This window comes from Curcuma longa, chromosome 1, assembly GCF_044706935.1.
Source record: "Curcuma longa cultivar G26 ecotype Majalengka, Jawa Barat chromosome 1, ITB_CL_G26_1.1, whole genome shotgun sequence".
Lineage (NCBI taxonomy): Eukaryota > Viridiplantae > Streptophyta > Magnoliopsida > Zingiberales > Zingiberaceae > Curcuma > Curcuma longa.
Genome location: NC_133861.1, coordinates 2,692,719 through 2,710,143, shown reverse-complemented (window position 1 = coordinate 2,710,143; position 17,425 = coordinate 2,692,719). Strand labels below are relative to the sequence as shown.

At 39.6% G+C, this 17,425-nt stretch overlaps 1 pseudogene; it reads left to right on the top strand.

The window, feature by feature from the left end:
* Positions 1-1,329: 1,329 nt before the first annotated feature.
* LOC141835652 (lysM domain-containing GPI-anchored protein 1-like) overlaps positions 1,330-17,425 on the top strand; it is a 40,106-nt pseudogene continuing 24,010 nt past the window's right edge.

Genomic DNA, 17,425 nt, shown 5'->3' with positions numbered 1-17,425 from the left:
GCAGTGCTTGAATTTCTTCGTGTTGTTTGCTTCAACAGGAAAGCTCGGAAACAAAGATGCTGTGGCGGCGGAGAAGCTGTGGAGGAGAAGCTGTGGAGGAGGAGCTGTTGTGGCGGAGGAGGAGCAGCGGAGATCACTGTCAAAATTTATGTTTGATCATCTGGTGCTCTCTACACTAACATAAACTAATAATTTTTATTTAATTAAATTAAATTGAATTAAGATATAATAAAATTTCAATTTTAGAATAAACATAAATTGAACATAAACAACTGAATTCAAATTGAGATTTAGATCAGTTTGATCTTATATAACATTATCACTAACACTGTAAAAATTATATTTATAATTAAAATTTTAAATATGTAATCATTAAAAATATTTAAAGTTATCTTATATTTTTAAGTTATTATAAAAAACTATCTAGTAATTTAAATTACAAGCATACATTTAGCAAAGTATAACAAATTAAGTTCATTATTTCCTACATCAATAATCAGTAATGATTGTCCCCGAGCTATGGTACAGAATATCTATATAATTTCTCGAACATCTAAGATTCGAATTATAATTACAACGTACTATAGGATGACTTCCCATCAAAGAGATTAGGCTTAAGAAAGTTAAATTGTTAGATCACCCGCTAAGAGTATTTTTTGAATTTATTTTGATGGTCAGTGGAAAATTTTTATGGAACCAAATTAATCATTGATTAGTTGATTCAAAGAGTTAGATATACAGTGATAATTAAAAAATAATGAGTAACTATTCAAATTTATATTAGCTTTATTATATTTAAATTGATTTTTAGATAATAAAATTGGAATTAAATTAAATAACAAAAATAAATTTATTAAATTAAAAAATTCAAACCGAGTAATTAAAAAAAAACGAATCAAATTTAAAAGTTGGAATAAATCATTAAAATTTTATACATTTTAGTGATCTTTTGCAAAAGGCTTAAAAGATAACAGACTTCTTCGGGGCAAAATGAAATTTGCTTTGCCAAAACATTAATTTATTATCTCACTTATCACTTCACCTCCCACCCCACTCTTCTCTCCTCCCATCGGTTCTCCCACCCTCCTTCCCCGTCCGCCCCCTGCATTCCTCCACTTTTCCGTCCATTCTCCTCCCTTCTCCTTCCCTACCCCCCTCCCTCCCATTGCATTCCTTCACTTTTCCGTCCGTCCATCCGTTCATCCATCCCCTTCCTCCTGCATTCCTCCCCCCCCCTTTTTTTTTCTCTTCCTTTTCTCTCCCCATCGCGCCTTGGGAGGGACCACTTGTTCCTCCCTTCTTAAACCACAAGCTGAAGAAACACTCGAAGAAATGGACAAGAAGCTTCTGCTCCTCTTCTTTATCTTGTTTCTCTTGGCGGCTACGACCACCGCCAAGTCTACCATCGAACCGTGCACAGGCGGCAGCTCGTGCTACGCCCTCCTCGGCTACACCCTCTACGCCGACCTCAAGGTCTCCGAGGTAGCCCGCCCTTTTCCAGGCGGACCCCCTCGCTCTCCTAGCCGTAAATGCCATCGACGTCTCCCTTCCCGACGTCGAGACCCATCCTCCCCTCCGGTCTCTTCCTCCGCGTCCCCGCCATCTGCTCCTGCTCCTGCTCCGGAGGAATCCGCCGATCCATCTCCACGCGCTACACCGTCCGCCATTCCGATACACTCGCCTCCATTGCCGCCTTCCTCTACGGCGGCCTCGTCTCTGCGGACCAGATCCAGGAGGACAACGCTATATCCGACCCAGCCGCGCTCGATGCTGGCACTCCCCTTGTGGTTCCTCTCCCTTGCACTTGCTTCAACTCCACCGACAACTTCCTCCCCGCTGTCTACCTCTCCTACGTCGTCCAACAGGGGGACTCCGTGCCTGGCATTGCTTCCCACTACTCCACCACAGTAACGGACATTATGAATGCCAATTCCTTAGGAAGCCCTTCCATTCAACCAGGGGACATTATTTCCATCCCACTTCCAGGTTCTCATAAAACTCTTCTTGTTATTATTTTCATCGAGATGGCTGATGCATAATTGCAAATTCTTCCTAGTTTGCTTGCTAGATTTTTTCTGTTTCCTTTGTTAACATTGTGTAGTGTGCATAGTTGGCTGATACAGTCTATTGTGAAAGCGAAATGCAGTCTAATACAGTAATCCCTACCTGTGTTTCTCAAAAGAATCAGGGACTATATTTAAAAATTGTTCTATTTTCCTTTCTTATTCACTTAGTATACGAAGAGAAGTGAACATACAACTTAGCGAGGTCTAAATTATGATCCATGACAGCGCGAACGATACTATTCCAATATAGTATCATGTCATGTTGATACAATTTCTATACTTACTCACTTTTAAATAAAAGTATATATAAATTACAAAAAATATTTTCATTAATATTTAAGAAAAATAAGCATAAATTATTACTAAAATCTTGTCCACCTAATTAATACTTAAAGGGGTATTGTGCACTAAATGAGACCTTGAAATCAACTCTGTAGTTTTCCAAGGTTCAAATCTATTCTATTGAAATATGCTACTGAGTTGGATGCTGAGGTAGCAGTAATGATGCAGAGATGTGCACCTTGTAGTCTGACCTAGACGGTGTGACCTAGTCAACGCACACTAGAGCAGTCATTAGAGGGTGCCAAAGTCATTTGGCAAAACCCCTTTGGTGCTTAAATAACTAGGATGTAATGGAGGCGAGAAGAAAAAAGAGGATTGAGAGAGATAAAATATATATATATTGCTGGTTTTGAATCCATACTTGGATATTTATATGTGTGAGCTGACAAAGTCCCCTAGTTTGAAACCCTAAAGTTTGGATGCACTAAAATTGATTTATTAACGATATATCAGATCCCAAAGGGATTCGAGGTCATTATCTTAACATTAGGCAATCAACCTCACCTTTCATCTTCAGGGTTTATCCCTTTCTTTGTTGGCTAATTAGAGAGCGACCTTTGTTTCCCCGTTTCTCTGTTTTTCCAAGAGCTTCTCGCTTATTTCGACATCTACTTGAGTCAACTCATTCCTAACTCCTTTCGTCCTCTTGCTGGGATGATGATTGTCTTCCGCCATGTAGGCCTTCCTTTGACTCCCCTCTCTTTCATTCTTTTTTTTTTCTCTTGAAAAAGACTAAGGTTGGGGTCTTCTATCTTGCCGCCTGATCTAACTCTTTGTTTTTGGGGGCTTGCCCGACCTCCTGTAAGGGATTAAAAAATAATTTTTTCTTTATCCGACCTTTTTTCCCTTTCTCTAGAAGGAGAGCTTCCCCCTATGCCTGACTTGGGCAAGTTTAAGGGGAGGAAAGCCTAGAACTTGTTCGCCAGGGCCCTTCGAGGTCAACATTATAATGTTAATTACCTCATCGAGAAGGGCCCTTTATATCACTTTGGGTTGAGCCTTGTTGAGACATGCCTGTAGGTAATAGCTTGTACTTCTCATCCATTCATGATGGGTTGAGATTTGATTTGAACTATTGTTGTGTAGAAGAAAAGATGTTGTAAACATTGATAACCAAGAAGTTGAATAGGCAAAGGAGGGCCTTGGATGACCCGGGCCTGGATGACTCTATCCAAGAAGGCTCATCTCAACCATCCCAGCCATCTCCTCCCGTTCTTTGAGTTGAGTCTTCTCTTGAGGAGGCTAAGGAGTTCTTGGTTTGAAAGAGCCAACGACGTCTGTCGCTTCGCAAGTGCCTAGAGGCTCAAGAGGTTGCGATTGCAAAGGCTGCCCCTACCAAGGCCATCCTCGCAGAACTTCCTACGGCTCAACCATAGAGTCCTGAACCTTCAATCTTGTTTGGTGGACCTTCCTAGTCGAACTCGGGTCCTGTCCTTGTTACCTTGCTAATCAAGGAACAAGTGGCTTTAGCTGTCGAGATGTCACCACTCACACGTCGGCCAAGGTTGCTTACACCTGAAGAGTGACAAGCTATGTGGAATTTGTTGTTGGCTCACTTGGTGGATAATATTTTGGTCGGCTTGGGTTGCGTTTTGCCACTTACCCACTGATTGCTTAGTTATGTAGGTCTAATGTTGTCTGCTTTCTTAGTTATAATGGTCTAATGATGCAAACTTTCTATAACAAGCTTTTACACATTACAAGGAGCTAATGGAGTAGATTCCTTGCATCCATACATCTCAAATTGCATTTTGAGCATGAGAGGTGGAGTTGAAGTCCATGGTCGAGCATTGGGAGAAGGAGGCTAAGGCCTCCGAGGCAGAGGAGGCTTACCTTTCCTAGATGAGTTTGATGGGAACAATACCAAGCTGGATGGGACTAGAGGCTGACCTCTTAGAATCCCCCAAAGTGATAGGTTAGCCACCCAAGCCACCACCTTCTTTGAACTTAGGTTTGATAGATGGGTGGCCTAGTTCAAGGCACAGAGTTATCCTCTAGAGGGGAAGTAGCGAGTGTTATCTTATAAAGTTGTCCTAAGGCAATTAACATAGATAATATACTATTTATTAGATAAATAAAATCACTATATAAGTGTACATTTTCTATGTATTTGATTTGATCTTAAACTTAATTAGTGAGATCCACAATACAATGCATAGCATGAGAGACATTGTGATTGGATCACAATTAGTGAGTATCTCTACATATGTAATTATGTACGTATTGAAATATTCTATAGTCGATGAATTGATGAGATTAGACACTATTGATTCTGTAAGACTAACATATGTTAGACTCTTTGGTTTTACCTAGCAATCGATTCTAACTAGCTGGAAACATTGGAATGTTTGGAGTTAGTGTATGGATGCTAGTTAAGGGTAACTTGTTCATCGGAAATGACATTTTGCAGTTCAAGTGTAAATTTCCTTTGACTTGAGGTATTTAAGTCATCTTGGTCATGAAAATTTAGACTTTGACATCTTAAGCACACGCCTCTACGGAGGTGTGGACTCGGGATAATTGAGTATAAGTCGAAGTGCCCGAAAGTGATTAAATAGCCAATAGGGTATTCAACACTTCTTTTATTAGATGTATACCCTGTGATCGTTTGTCAAGATTTTAATCGTAAGTCTTTAGCTAAAGTAGAAACACATTAAGAGGATAGTCCTTTTTGACATATATTTTGAATAACTTGAATCTCGTAAGACAAGGAATTACTGCTTGAGGTAGGTGTGATGTAGTCAGCCTAGTGGGAACTGACACATAGATCATGTTCTAAACTAAGTCGGTGTAAGATGTGTGAAAGAACAGACGCACGAACAACTGTAGCTGTTGAAGGGTTCATAAGTGATTTTGGAATCAATTGTGATTTTTCAATTAATTGGAGGTCATGATGTACTATTAAGTGTCACTTATGATAGATTTATGATTAATGGTTAATTATAGATGACCAATATAAATCGAGAACCTATAAGGTCATACACACTACGAGATTCTCCAAGAGACATAAAATGAATTTGAGAATTGGATTCTTAGATCGAGAGAGATTGAGTCTGGTTGAACAAGGACAAATATAGAAAATATTTTATCAGAACAGAAGCTTGGATAGACTATGTCTTTTGAAGACAAAGTGGACTCTTTTTGATTTAATTATAAATCAAATTGGTTTGATTTTAATTAAAAGATGGTTTGGTTTTAAACCAACACAGTTTAGTCTTGAACCAAACTTAAGGCTATCGGTTTGGATTTTGGGTTAATGGACATGAATTTTTGGTTTATGAACCAAATCCATTAGAGATCTATAAATAATCTCTAAAGAAGAAAGATTTAATAGATTAAAAACCTAAGAGTTAAGTTTTAATATCCATCTCCTTCTCTTTTAGCGGTTGGCCACAAACTTCTTTCCATTGTCACCGCCCACCCTTTATGGCATTGCCGCTGTCTAAGTGAGGGTTCTCCAAGCTCCCTTTCGGCCAAACTTTCTTCCACTGATTAGCTACCTCCCTAAGTCGGTCTTGTAGGATCGTAGATGCGCTAGAGGGGGAGTGGATAGCAGTATCTTTTTAGCGGTTTTTCTTGATTTTTGAAACTCGTATCGATTAAAACAAAGTCATTGCAGTGGAAATAATGAAAGCTATAATAACGATAAGCACACAAAAATACACTTTGTTTTTACTTGGTTCATAGCCAATGACTGCTATTCCAAGTCCCATGATCTTTGATCATTTACGTATGAGCAATCCACTATAAAACTCTTTCCTTACGGAGAAGAGTTGTAACGATTACAAAAACAATTATGATACAATTTTATCGTAAAATTAAAGCATACAAAACTTAAATCGTTACCACAATCGGAGAAGAAGATGAAGCTTTTGCGGTGTGACTCCGGCTTTACGACAGCTGGTAGGGTTTTCTTTCTTGCTCAGGGTGCTGTAGGCTCGCATTGGAATTCTCTGAATTGATGATTCGAACCTTCTGTTCGATGTGCTTTTATAATGCCTTCCAGTCATCTGGATTTTCCTTCTAAGCGACTCCACGCAGATCGCCGATCCGCCATCTTCGCAGTTGACTCGGTTTTCTAGTCGCCTGGATTCCTCTTTCAGTCGACTCCGTGCTGACATGGGGGATATAGATGAACTTTGACTTCCGTTGCGATTAGTCGAACCCGAGTCATCTGGATTCAACCTTCCAGGCGCCTGGATCGTCCGATCGACTGGATTCCAGATAAAGTTGATCGGAGTCAAAATCCTCGTCTCTGCAATCTATATTACAAGTTAGTCCAAAATACAAAGTAATAGATTGGATTAACAGTTCTTTGAACTGTTAATTGGTCTTAACTTCAGGTTTGCAGTGAAACTTTGGGTTAGATCGACGCCTACAGTTCCACTCCGGGAACGTATCCTTACCCACTCCACTCAGGAGAATTTACCTGACTTGCATCCAAACTTGTTGGACTTCCCGCTTAGCCATGGTCCTTGACTCCTAGGGTTTGCTGCTAGGCTATCGGTCCTCCTGACTGCCTAGACTTCCACCAAACCTTAGTCCTCCTGACTTGCTTGGATTTCTGCCATGTTTCCTGGTCCTCCAGATGTGCCTGGACTTGCACCTTGTGCACTTGACCTTGTCAAGTCTTCTGCCTGATCCTCCAAATTAGGACTTTGTCTTTGCCTACCCGCAACTAGGACTCGTTTTGCCTAGCCTCAACCTGCACACTAGATCAACTTGTTAGTCCACAACACACACTTGAATCTCGTGCCATCATTAAAACCAAGGTTCGATCATCTGACGCTTCCCGCACCAACAATCTCTCCCTTTTTGATTATGACAATTCGAGTTTCAAGTTAAAAAAATAACTTAACATATAAGAATTAAGATCAACATTTCATGCAAATAATTCATGCAAAATATACAATGTGCAAATGTGCAATTATCAACTTCCCCTACTTTCAGGGCTCCCTTGAATTTATACTCATTTTAAAACAAGCAGAGTTTTGAAATAAAGTCTTTTTAGTTCTCTCCCCCTGAATTTGACATAATTTAGTTTTGATCAAATTGATGCAAAACCATTCAAGTCCTTGAAAAATTTATCATGAAACAATTTTTGAACTTTTGAGAACTTTTTTCAAAAGATTTGAATTTTAGTACATAAATTCAAAATGTGAATTTTGAAAGAAATTTAAACTTTAAAAATTGAATAATTTGAAAAATAAATTTGAATTTTTGGATTTTGAAGAACTTGAAATCTCATATTTCTCTCATCCTTTGACATAATCAAAATAAATAAAAGGGTTTGAGTCTAAGCATGTTAATAATATGTAAAATACTTAGACAAAAAAATATTATCCGAGGGATGAGTGTCCAACTTATGTTTTAGCTAACTACTAAGAAATAGTAGCTTGACCCAGTTAGTCAAGTGTAAGTATATCATTCTATTGAACTTATGCTCAGCAACACTTAACTTGATTCAATATTTTGTTTAGAGCTCAAGTAAGGTTCAATGTACTGACATAAGCATCTAATACTTAAGCTAGAATCCTATGCATCTTACACCATTCTAAGTTTCACAATCACAATCAAGGTAACTAGTGTGCTTTGTGAGATGCTCCACCTAGATCTATAGGTATATGCTTTCTAGGTGGAAGATTCTAGTTTAAGGCTAAATCATTCCTTTCCTTACTTTTGAAATCAAAAAAATTTTGAAAATAAGTTTTTCAAAAGAAAAAAATAAGCTTTTTAAAATTTTTTTTGAAAAACTATATAATAGTAGATTTGAAAAAAATATGAGTTTTTAAAAAAAATTGAATTTTCCTTATTCTACCAATCACAGTCAGAGTATTCAAGGATTAAACTGCAAATAAGTAAACTATTCAAGGACTAAAATGCAGATAAGTAAAAATATGCACAATTATGTAATAGTGTTTAACATGTCTGAACAAGTCTAATCAAATGTCTACTGGGGTGGTGGAGGTGGTGGATGACCCATAGTCCAAGCCCTAAGCATGTCCATCGTCTGTGTCTGTCTGTCTAACAAGTCGGCATGCTGGGTTAGCATCCTCGCATCCTGATCATCAAGTCGGCTGAGTACCGTCTGCTGGAAACCCTGAACAGTCTCCTCGAGTCAGGTCAATCGTTGATCGGTGGTAAGTGGAGGTGGAGGCGCAAGAAACTGGAGCAATTCCTCTAAATCTAGGTCATCATCTACGTAAACGGATGTTGGCGGTGGTGGCTGGGATTGGGGCTGAGGCTGAGGTTGATGCCCTTGTCTCTAGGACAATACCCCATCATCATCTACTTAGACCTCAGCTAATGCAAATTTCCTAACTTCTAATATGTTATATTATTAGGTGGTGTGATATCACCATCGGTGACATCAATCCCTAGTGATGCTAATAACTCAGTCAAAATGTGACAGTAAGGCATATGAACCCTCCTGCTGGTGGTAACTGAGGATGCAAAAATAATGGTATGAAACATATAGAGACCAATGTCTATATCTAGTCTATGTTGTAGGGATCTATATGCGCGAAAAACCGATTAAACCGCATATAACGCAGCGGAAAACAGGATCCCTCCAGAAGATCCATGCGAAAAACAAACTCGTTTGACGATTCTACCTACTAGAATCGAGTATACCTTCGATGCGTGCCCTTCGCAATCCCGACAGCAACTCTTTGCCTTTAAGGTCGTCGGATCTCAGCACGATCAGAGTGTTCGCGCCTCCACGGTATCCACACGAACACTGAGATGGAGAAGAACCAAACTGTGGTGCTAGCCACAAGAGGAGGTTCGGCCAAGAAGAAGAAGAGAAGAAGAGGAAGAGCAAGAGTGTCCAACAACCCCTTCATCAAGAGCCTCTCACCCTCTTTTTATAGCCCACCATGAGATATAATGGATGAAAAGGGAAAATTAATATAATATTAATTCCGAAATTAATATTTTATTAATTTCAATGCATCTCATGCAAAAGATCTTTCTCCTCTTTTAATGAAAGATCATGCATCTCATGCATGACAATCTTTCTCTTCTTTTAAGGAAGATAATGCAGCTTTTTAATTATCATGCATCTCATGCATGATAACCTTTTAGTCAAATTCGAATTTGGGTTGTGTGACTTGAGTCCAACTCGAGTCTCACACAATCTGAGCTGACTTGAGTCCAACTCGAGTCCAACTCGAGTCCAGCTCAATCCGAATTGACACTCAGGGCTAATTTTAACATATGTATGAATGTATAAAGTAGAAAAGTGTGGAACGGTCACATCACAGCGATATCCCTAGTGGTTAGTGGTAGAATGCAATTAACTATCATTCTATATAGGATATAGTCCTGTACCTTAAGTCTGATGGAGGAGAACTGGACCACAGTGGGAACACACTCCTCCTGGAAGAAATACATGCGCATGAGATCTAATGTAATGTGGGAGTAGAAATCCCCAAAAGGTACATCCCTGGGTGGGTAACATAGAAATGGGCACTGGGATGGACGGAGTCCTAGAAAAGTACTAATGACGATGGATGATATGATAATGTCCATCCCCCTAATTCGGGTGTAGTAGGTCAGGTCATTGACCCGAACTAGATTATTGTACAATTCGGCACACAGACTCATGTTAATCGGAGTAGTACAATAAACTAGTTGATGAAGGCTATAATGCTCTATGACCTCCACCGAGGGAATGCATGACTGTGCAAAAAATGTCCTACAGATATACCTAGAATATAATAGAATGAAGGACAATGAGTTAAATCTAATCCTAAGTTCCTCTGTAGGAAATCTGGGGTCAGTACTGGGCATCCTAGAGGAGTCAGCCTCACGACCTCTTTTCTTATATCTAAAGCATAACAAAAATTACAATTTTAACTACTAAAAATAAAATTAATTAATTAGGGGGGTTTTTAGGAGATTACTTAGGTATTTTAGTAGTATTATAATAGACCTGACGACCTAGAGCGTTGCTGGCGCCGTGAGACGGTAGAAAGGTGATTTCGTGTGATTTACCGTGTGGGCCAGGCGACTATTTTTATAAAGCTGTTTCAGGCGACTGGAAGAAGAATCGAGTCGCCTGGAAGGAAGCGGTGCGAGGCGATTGGATCTTCGATCCGGTTGACTAGAATCAGAAAACTATATGCTTACGCGAAAACCGCGACCGATTTCTGGTTTCTTATTTGAGGCGATTGGATGTTAATTTTCAGTCGACTGGAGTTGATTGGGCCGGTCTTTTTAGGTCCGTTTCGGGTTAATTGGGTTGGATTTAATTGATTAAATTTTAACTTAGGTTTTGATTGATTCTTGTTAAGGTGAATTTAAGGTAAAATTTAATTTGGTTAATTTAACTAAGATAGTTAAGAAAATTTTGGTAATTTAGTTAAAGTTGGTTAAGATTAGTTAAGAATTTTTTTTTTTAAAGTTGACTTAAGATTAATTAGGAAAAATTGGTTTAATTAAAACTGATTAAGTTAGAGTAAAATTAATTGAAGTTGAAATTAAGGTAAAATTATTTTAGTTAAGGTAAGGTTATTAAGATAAAATTATTTTAATTAAGATTAAAATTATTAAGGTAAAATTAATTAAGTTTAATGTAAACTTAATTAAGTTAAAATTATTTTAATTAATTAATTTAATGTAAAATTGATTAAGTTTAATGTAAACTTAATTAAGTTAAAATTATTTTAATTAAGGTAAAATTAAATTATGTTAAAATTATTTTAATTAAGATAAATTTATTTTAATTAGAGTAAAATTAATTTAAGAAAAATTATTTTAATTAAGGTAAAATTAATTAAATTAAAATTAATTTAATATAAAATTAATTAAGTTTAATGCAAAATTAAGTTTAATTAATGTTAATTGATTTATAATTAATTAAAAAATTTTCTCTAATTCATCTCACCCATGTCTATATTATTACACAATTAATCCTATAGGTTTTGTGAGATGATTTTTCAGTTTTATCTTATTAATTAAATTTTTAGTTATCTATTATTTGATTAACCTTGAGTTAGATTCAAGTTTAACCGTTCGACTTTCTAAATATACATTTCAAGGATCAACTTCCAAGCAGTGGCGAGACATAGGGGTCTTTTTGAGTATCGAAACAATAATCATTTTTTAAGACAAAGTTGATTCAGGAAATTACAAGCTTAGCTAGTCTAGAGAGAAACTTTGGTCTAACTAGTCTAGGATATGGCGAGGTAGCTTCGGCTAGTTCAACCTGGCTAAACAGACTAAGTAAGGTACTCCTTATTCCACTTGATTACTTAAACTGAGCCTTCCTAACGTACTATCATCTCGTCTCATCCTGATACTATGTTAGGCAAGAATTAATCAAACATTCGTCCTTATCTAGCCTATGTTATTCTAATGCAAAAAAAAAAAAAAAATAAAAAATAAAAAGAAATACAAACAATCATTTAAAGGTTTTGAATCTCCCTGAATCATGATCCTTGTTAGGTCTGATCAAATGTATTTGATCATTGAGAATCCAGAATTGGTTCGTTCCAATTGGATTTATTAGTTTGGACTTGAGAATCTATGCTTGGACTCTGAGTTTCTTTGGTCTGTGCATTGGTTTGTGCAATAATGTCATGAATGCCCTATTTTTAGATTTATGCCCAATGCTTGATCGATTGTATCCAACCTTTTGGGTTCCAAGTATCATGTTAAGATACTTAGATTTAGAGGTAAAATTTTCAAGTGATCATTTTAGATTGTCAACTTAAAGCTTAATTGAGAATTTTCCTTCTCAAGTTGGACTTGAGTCGAATCCTCAATTTTCGTGATTTCGATTGACGATCCAGAGTTGACTTTCTCCTTGAGGAGAACTATCTCCTCTTGGAGCGATTTAACTAAGGCATTTGATTTAGCTAATTTTTTACTTAAACTAAAAATTATCGAATAAAACTTTTTTGTACTTTCAATGGTATGGGAACCTTCGAAAACGGATGCAGATCCGTGGCTTGTACTCGTGTCGGTATCCGATTCGCTATCAATCTCCTTTGGTTCATTCTTTGTCGGAAGCGCGAGGAAGCTTGTCATAGGTTCTTCGTCCGAGTCCTCTGACGATGATTCATCTCAGGTGGCCTTTAGCGCATTCTTTTTGGATTTCCGATCTTTCTTCTGATTCGGGCACTCGGCCTTGAAGTGACCTTTTTTGTTGCACCCGTAACATTTGAGTTTCGCTTTGTCGGTTAAAGATGGATTGTTATTCGTCTTGTGTACCAGCTTCTTCACTTCCGACTTCTTGATTTCGCGCTTTCTTCGAATCATTTTACGGACCAAGTTCACCAACTCCGTTGTGACTTTGTCGTTGCTTTCGGAGTCTGATGAATCAAATTCTTTGACCTTTTTGTGTTTCTTTGCTTTTGTTGTACCTGCAAGAAAAGCGATACATTTTTCTTCCACTTCGGCGTTAGTCTGTTCATGCAATTTGAATTCTGAAAACATTTCGTCTCATTTAATTTTTAAAAGGTTCCTGGAGACCTTGTAAGCATCCACCGTATATGCCCATAAAGTGTTCCTCGGGAACGCTTTCAATGCGTACCTTATTATATCCCGGTTCTCCACCAGTTGGCCGATTGCGTGTAGACTGTTGAGGATGTCTTGAATTCTGGTGTGCAGCGTGCTCACCGACTCCCCATCCATCATTCGGATATTGTAGAGCTTGTTCATCAAAAGGTCTCTTTTGCTGACCTTCATGTCCGAGGTGCCGTCGTACAGTTCGATTAACTTGTTCCACAAATTTTTCGCACTTATAAAGGACCCGACTCGGTTCAGTTCCTCCTTGGTTAGCCCGCATTGCAGGATTTGGGTTGCTTTTGCGTCTGCCTCGATTTTTCTTCTCGTGGTCGCATTCCATTTATTGCAAGTTTATGGTAGACCGTCATTGTCAGTCGGGATTGTGAATCCTGTCTGGATGACTATCCACATGCCCACTTGTGTTTTAAGATAGTTACTTTATCCTACCTTTCCAATAGGTGAAGTCCTCCCCTGAGAACAGAGGTGGCCTTGCGATGCTAAAAGCTTCTTGGTAGGCCATTGATCTAGCACATAGAAAGCCAGAAAAAAATAATGTTCCAAGATTTAGTCTTGGATTAGTAGTGCGGGAAAAAAATATAAAATATAAATTTAAAAAATTTTAAAAACTTTGAAAAATCTGAAAACGACTTTGGAAAAACCTTCTCGATCAGTGGTTATACCGGATTCGAGAACCCCACACTGATACCAATTGTAGGATCGTAGATGCGCTAGAGGGGAGTGAATAGCGGTATCTTTTTAGGGACTTTTCCTGATTTTTGAAACTCGTATCGATTAAAACAAAGTCGTTGCAGCGGAAATAATGAAAGCGATAATAATGACAAGCATACAAAAACACACTTTGTTTTTATTTGGTTCACAGCTAATGACTACTACTCCAAGGTCTATGATCTTTGATCGTTTACGTATGGACAATCCACTATAAAATTCTTTCCTTATGGAGAAGAGTTGTAATGATTACAAAAGCAATTACGATACAATTTTATCGTAAAATTAAAGCATACAAAACTTAAATTGTTACCACAATCGGAGAAGAAGATGAAGCTTTTGCGGTGCGACTCCGACGCTATGACGGCTGGTAGGGTTTTCCTTCTCGCTCAAGGTGCTGTAGGCTCTTGTTGGAATTCTCTGAATTGATGATTCGAACCCTCTGTTCAATGTGCTTTTATAAGGTCTTCCAGTTGCCTGGATTCTCCTTCCAAGCGACTCCACGTAGATCGTCGATCCGCCATATTCGCAGCTGACTCGGCTTTCCTGTTGCCTGGATTCCCCTTTCAGTTGACTCCGTGTTGACGTGGAGGATATGGATGAACTTTGACTTCTGCTGCGATTATCCTAACCTGAGTCTCCTGGACCGTCCGGTCGACTGAATTCCAGATAAAATCGTTCGGAGTCCATATCCTCGCCTCTCCAATTTGCATTATAAGTTAGTCCAAAATACAAAGTAATAGATTGGATTAACAGTTCTTCGAACTGTTAATTGGTCTTAACTTCAGGTTTTTAGTGAAACCTTGAGTTAGACTAACACCTACAGTTCCACTCCGGGAACGCGTCCTTATCCACTCCATTCGGGAGAATTTACCTGACTTGCCTCCAGACTTGTTGGACTTCCCGCTTAGTCATGATCTTCGGCCCCCAGGGTTTGCTTCTAGGCTACCGGTCCTCTTGACCGCCTAGACTTCTTGTTGGGATCGTCCCGGTGCAATGCACGTGTTTACACGTTTCGTAAACGTGCGCAACGGAAATTTACAGATAATTAAACTAATATTATCACAACATACGCATGACAAAAGCAGGAATTAAACAAGTACAAGGCATGACGGGAAATTAAAATTTTTTGAATAACAAATTATTCTACGTGTACCTCGCGATGACGATGTTGAGCCGTGTTGAATCAATCGAGCGATCCTCGTCCGAGTCTCGTCTCTACTAGTGATCCACGCCAATTATTGGACGGCTTCGGAAGCCACGTGTCGCGTCATCGTCTTCGGTACTAGCCGATGATCGATGACGATCGAATCGAGAGAAGTTTTATTCCGGAAACCACGCAACAACATTTATCGCGATTGTTCCGGGACTTTCTAACTATCACCGAGAATCATATTCGCGGTATAGTTATTGGTTGTCAACCTTTTGACTACCGATTAGGACAGATAGGTCGGAACTGTTCCGACAATGATGGAACGTTCTTTAGAAACTTCGTAAGTTTGGTGAACGGTATTGCATTCGTCCCCATGCCCGAACAAAGACGGATTGCATCCTTTCCCACACAACCGAAAAACAGACTGTTGGGGCAACACCGACAAGGGTTGCTATGCTCCAGCAAGGGAAAGTTCGCCAGTCGACGTTCTTTCACGCAGTTGCTGTGAGAACCCTTCTCATCACAACCGCACGCCTAGGAAGAAGAAGGAACATAATCTTCATAGCAACAAACAGAGAGGAAGAGATCAGGACAGAAAACTTCGCGGCTTCTCCTCACTAAGGCCCGCGACACTCTGTCTCAGAGAAGAACAGGGCAGTGTTTGTTCCTCTTCTCGCATTATGTTTTCTCCCATCAACCATAAGGAAGAAGCAGTGCCAACGTCCAATGCCGGCGGCGGTGGTTAGGGCTCCGACGTCCTCACGGAATTGGCGCCTCAAGAAGAAAACACAGTCGCGAGCAGGAAGAAAGGGGGCCGACACTCACACCTCGCGAGCGTGAGGAAGGAGAGCGCTCGGGTGAAAATGAGAGGCGGCGGCGAGGGTTTCGTCGTCGGAGCTCCACACGGCTAGGGTTTCGCTGTCCTTCTTCTCCTCTCTCATGCGGCTGAGCGAAGGCGGCGGATTCTATGCCTCCGGCAGATGGCGCGAACAGGGGTTGGCGCCGCACTGGGGCTTTGCCTTCTTCGTCCCCGGCGGTTGCACGAGCAACGGTGATAGGCGGCGAGGTGCTCGGCTATCTAGGGTTTGGCCGCCGGGCTTCGGCGAGCCGGCACGCCACCTTGCCGTCGGGGTAGCACGCGGGGAGGAGATGAACTGCGGTGGTCATGAGCGCATAGGGTTTCTGCAGTACTTAAACCTTATTTCGGCTAAACCTGACTAAACGGGCTGAACCAAATGTTAACCTTACATACTGTAGCGAACCTACTGTAGCAAATGCTACTGTAGCAAATCGGATGCAAACTTGATTCATTTGGTTTAATAATCAAACGATCTCTAATTTGACCCAAACCAGTTTTGTTCAATTCGTCTTCACAAGACAAAGCTCCTCATCTCTTCCGTTTAGCTAAAATCTCTTCCATCATGAACCAAACCAAGTTGGTTCAATTTCGGTTCAAAATCGAATCATTTGATTTAGTAACCAAATGACCTCTGATTTGAACGAAATTAGTTTCGTTCGTTTCGTCTTCGTAAGACGAGTTCCATCATTATGTCCATTGTCTGGTTCAACCAGACTTTATTTCTCTCGTTCTAAGAATCCAATTCTCAAACTCGTTTTAAGTCCTTCGGAGAACTTGTTGTGCGTGTGACCCAATAGGTTTCCGGCTATGTTGGCCGTCCGTAATTAATCATTAATTACGGAACGATCATGAGTGACACCTAGTAGTATATCATGATCCCCAATTGACCGGAAAATCAACGATTGATTCCAGAACATCTTCTAAACCCTTCAGCAGCTACACTGAATCGTGCCTCGTTCCTTTCACCGTCTTATACTCGCTTGGTTCAGGACATGGTCTATGTGTCGGTCCCCACTAGGCTGACTACGTCACACCTAGCCCAAGCTGCTTTCTTGTCCTGTGGATTCAAGTTACTTGTACATGTATCCTAGAGTCTCGTACTCTTAACATATAATGCTTCGGCCAAAGACTTTTAGTAACAATCCTGACAAGCGGCCGCAGGGTATACGTCTCCTTTTCCAAGGAGCGGTGAATCTTTTGTGGGTTATTCAAACACCTTCAGACACTTCGACTTATACCCAATCATCTCGGGTCCACACCTCCTCGGAGATGCTTACTTAAGATGTCGAAGTATAAGCCTCCATGACCAAGGTGACTTGAATACCGCAAGTCAAAGGAAACTCGTACTTAAGCTGCATTGAGATCTTCATTGACATATATAAAGAACCATATGAAGTCTCAAGACAGGTCACTCCAATGAACTGATTACCTTTAACCAGCATCCACGTTTAACTCTCAACATCTAATGTTGACAGCAGTGAGATCAGCTACTTGGCTAACCAAGGAGTTCAAAGCGTGCTAGTCTCGACAGAATCGATGACGTCCATGCTCATCAATCCTCGACTAGGGATAATTCTAATACATTCATAATTACACGTGTAGAGATGCTCACTAGTTGTGATCCAATCACAAATTCTCTCACGCTATGAATCGTATTGTGGACATTCAGTATTTGAGTTTAAGATCCAATCAAACACATATGGAATGTGCACTCAAATAGTGAATTGTTATTTATCCAATAAATAGTATAACTGTAAGGCGATT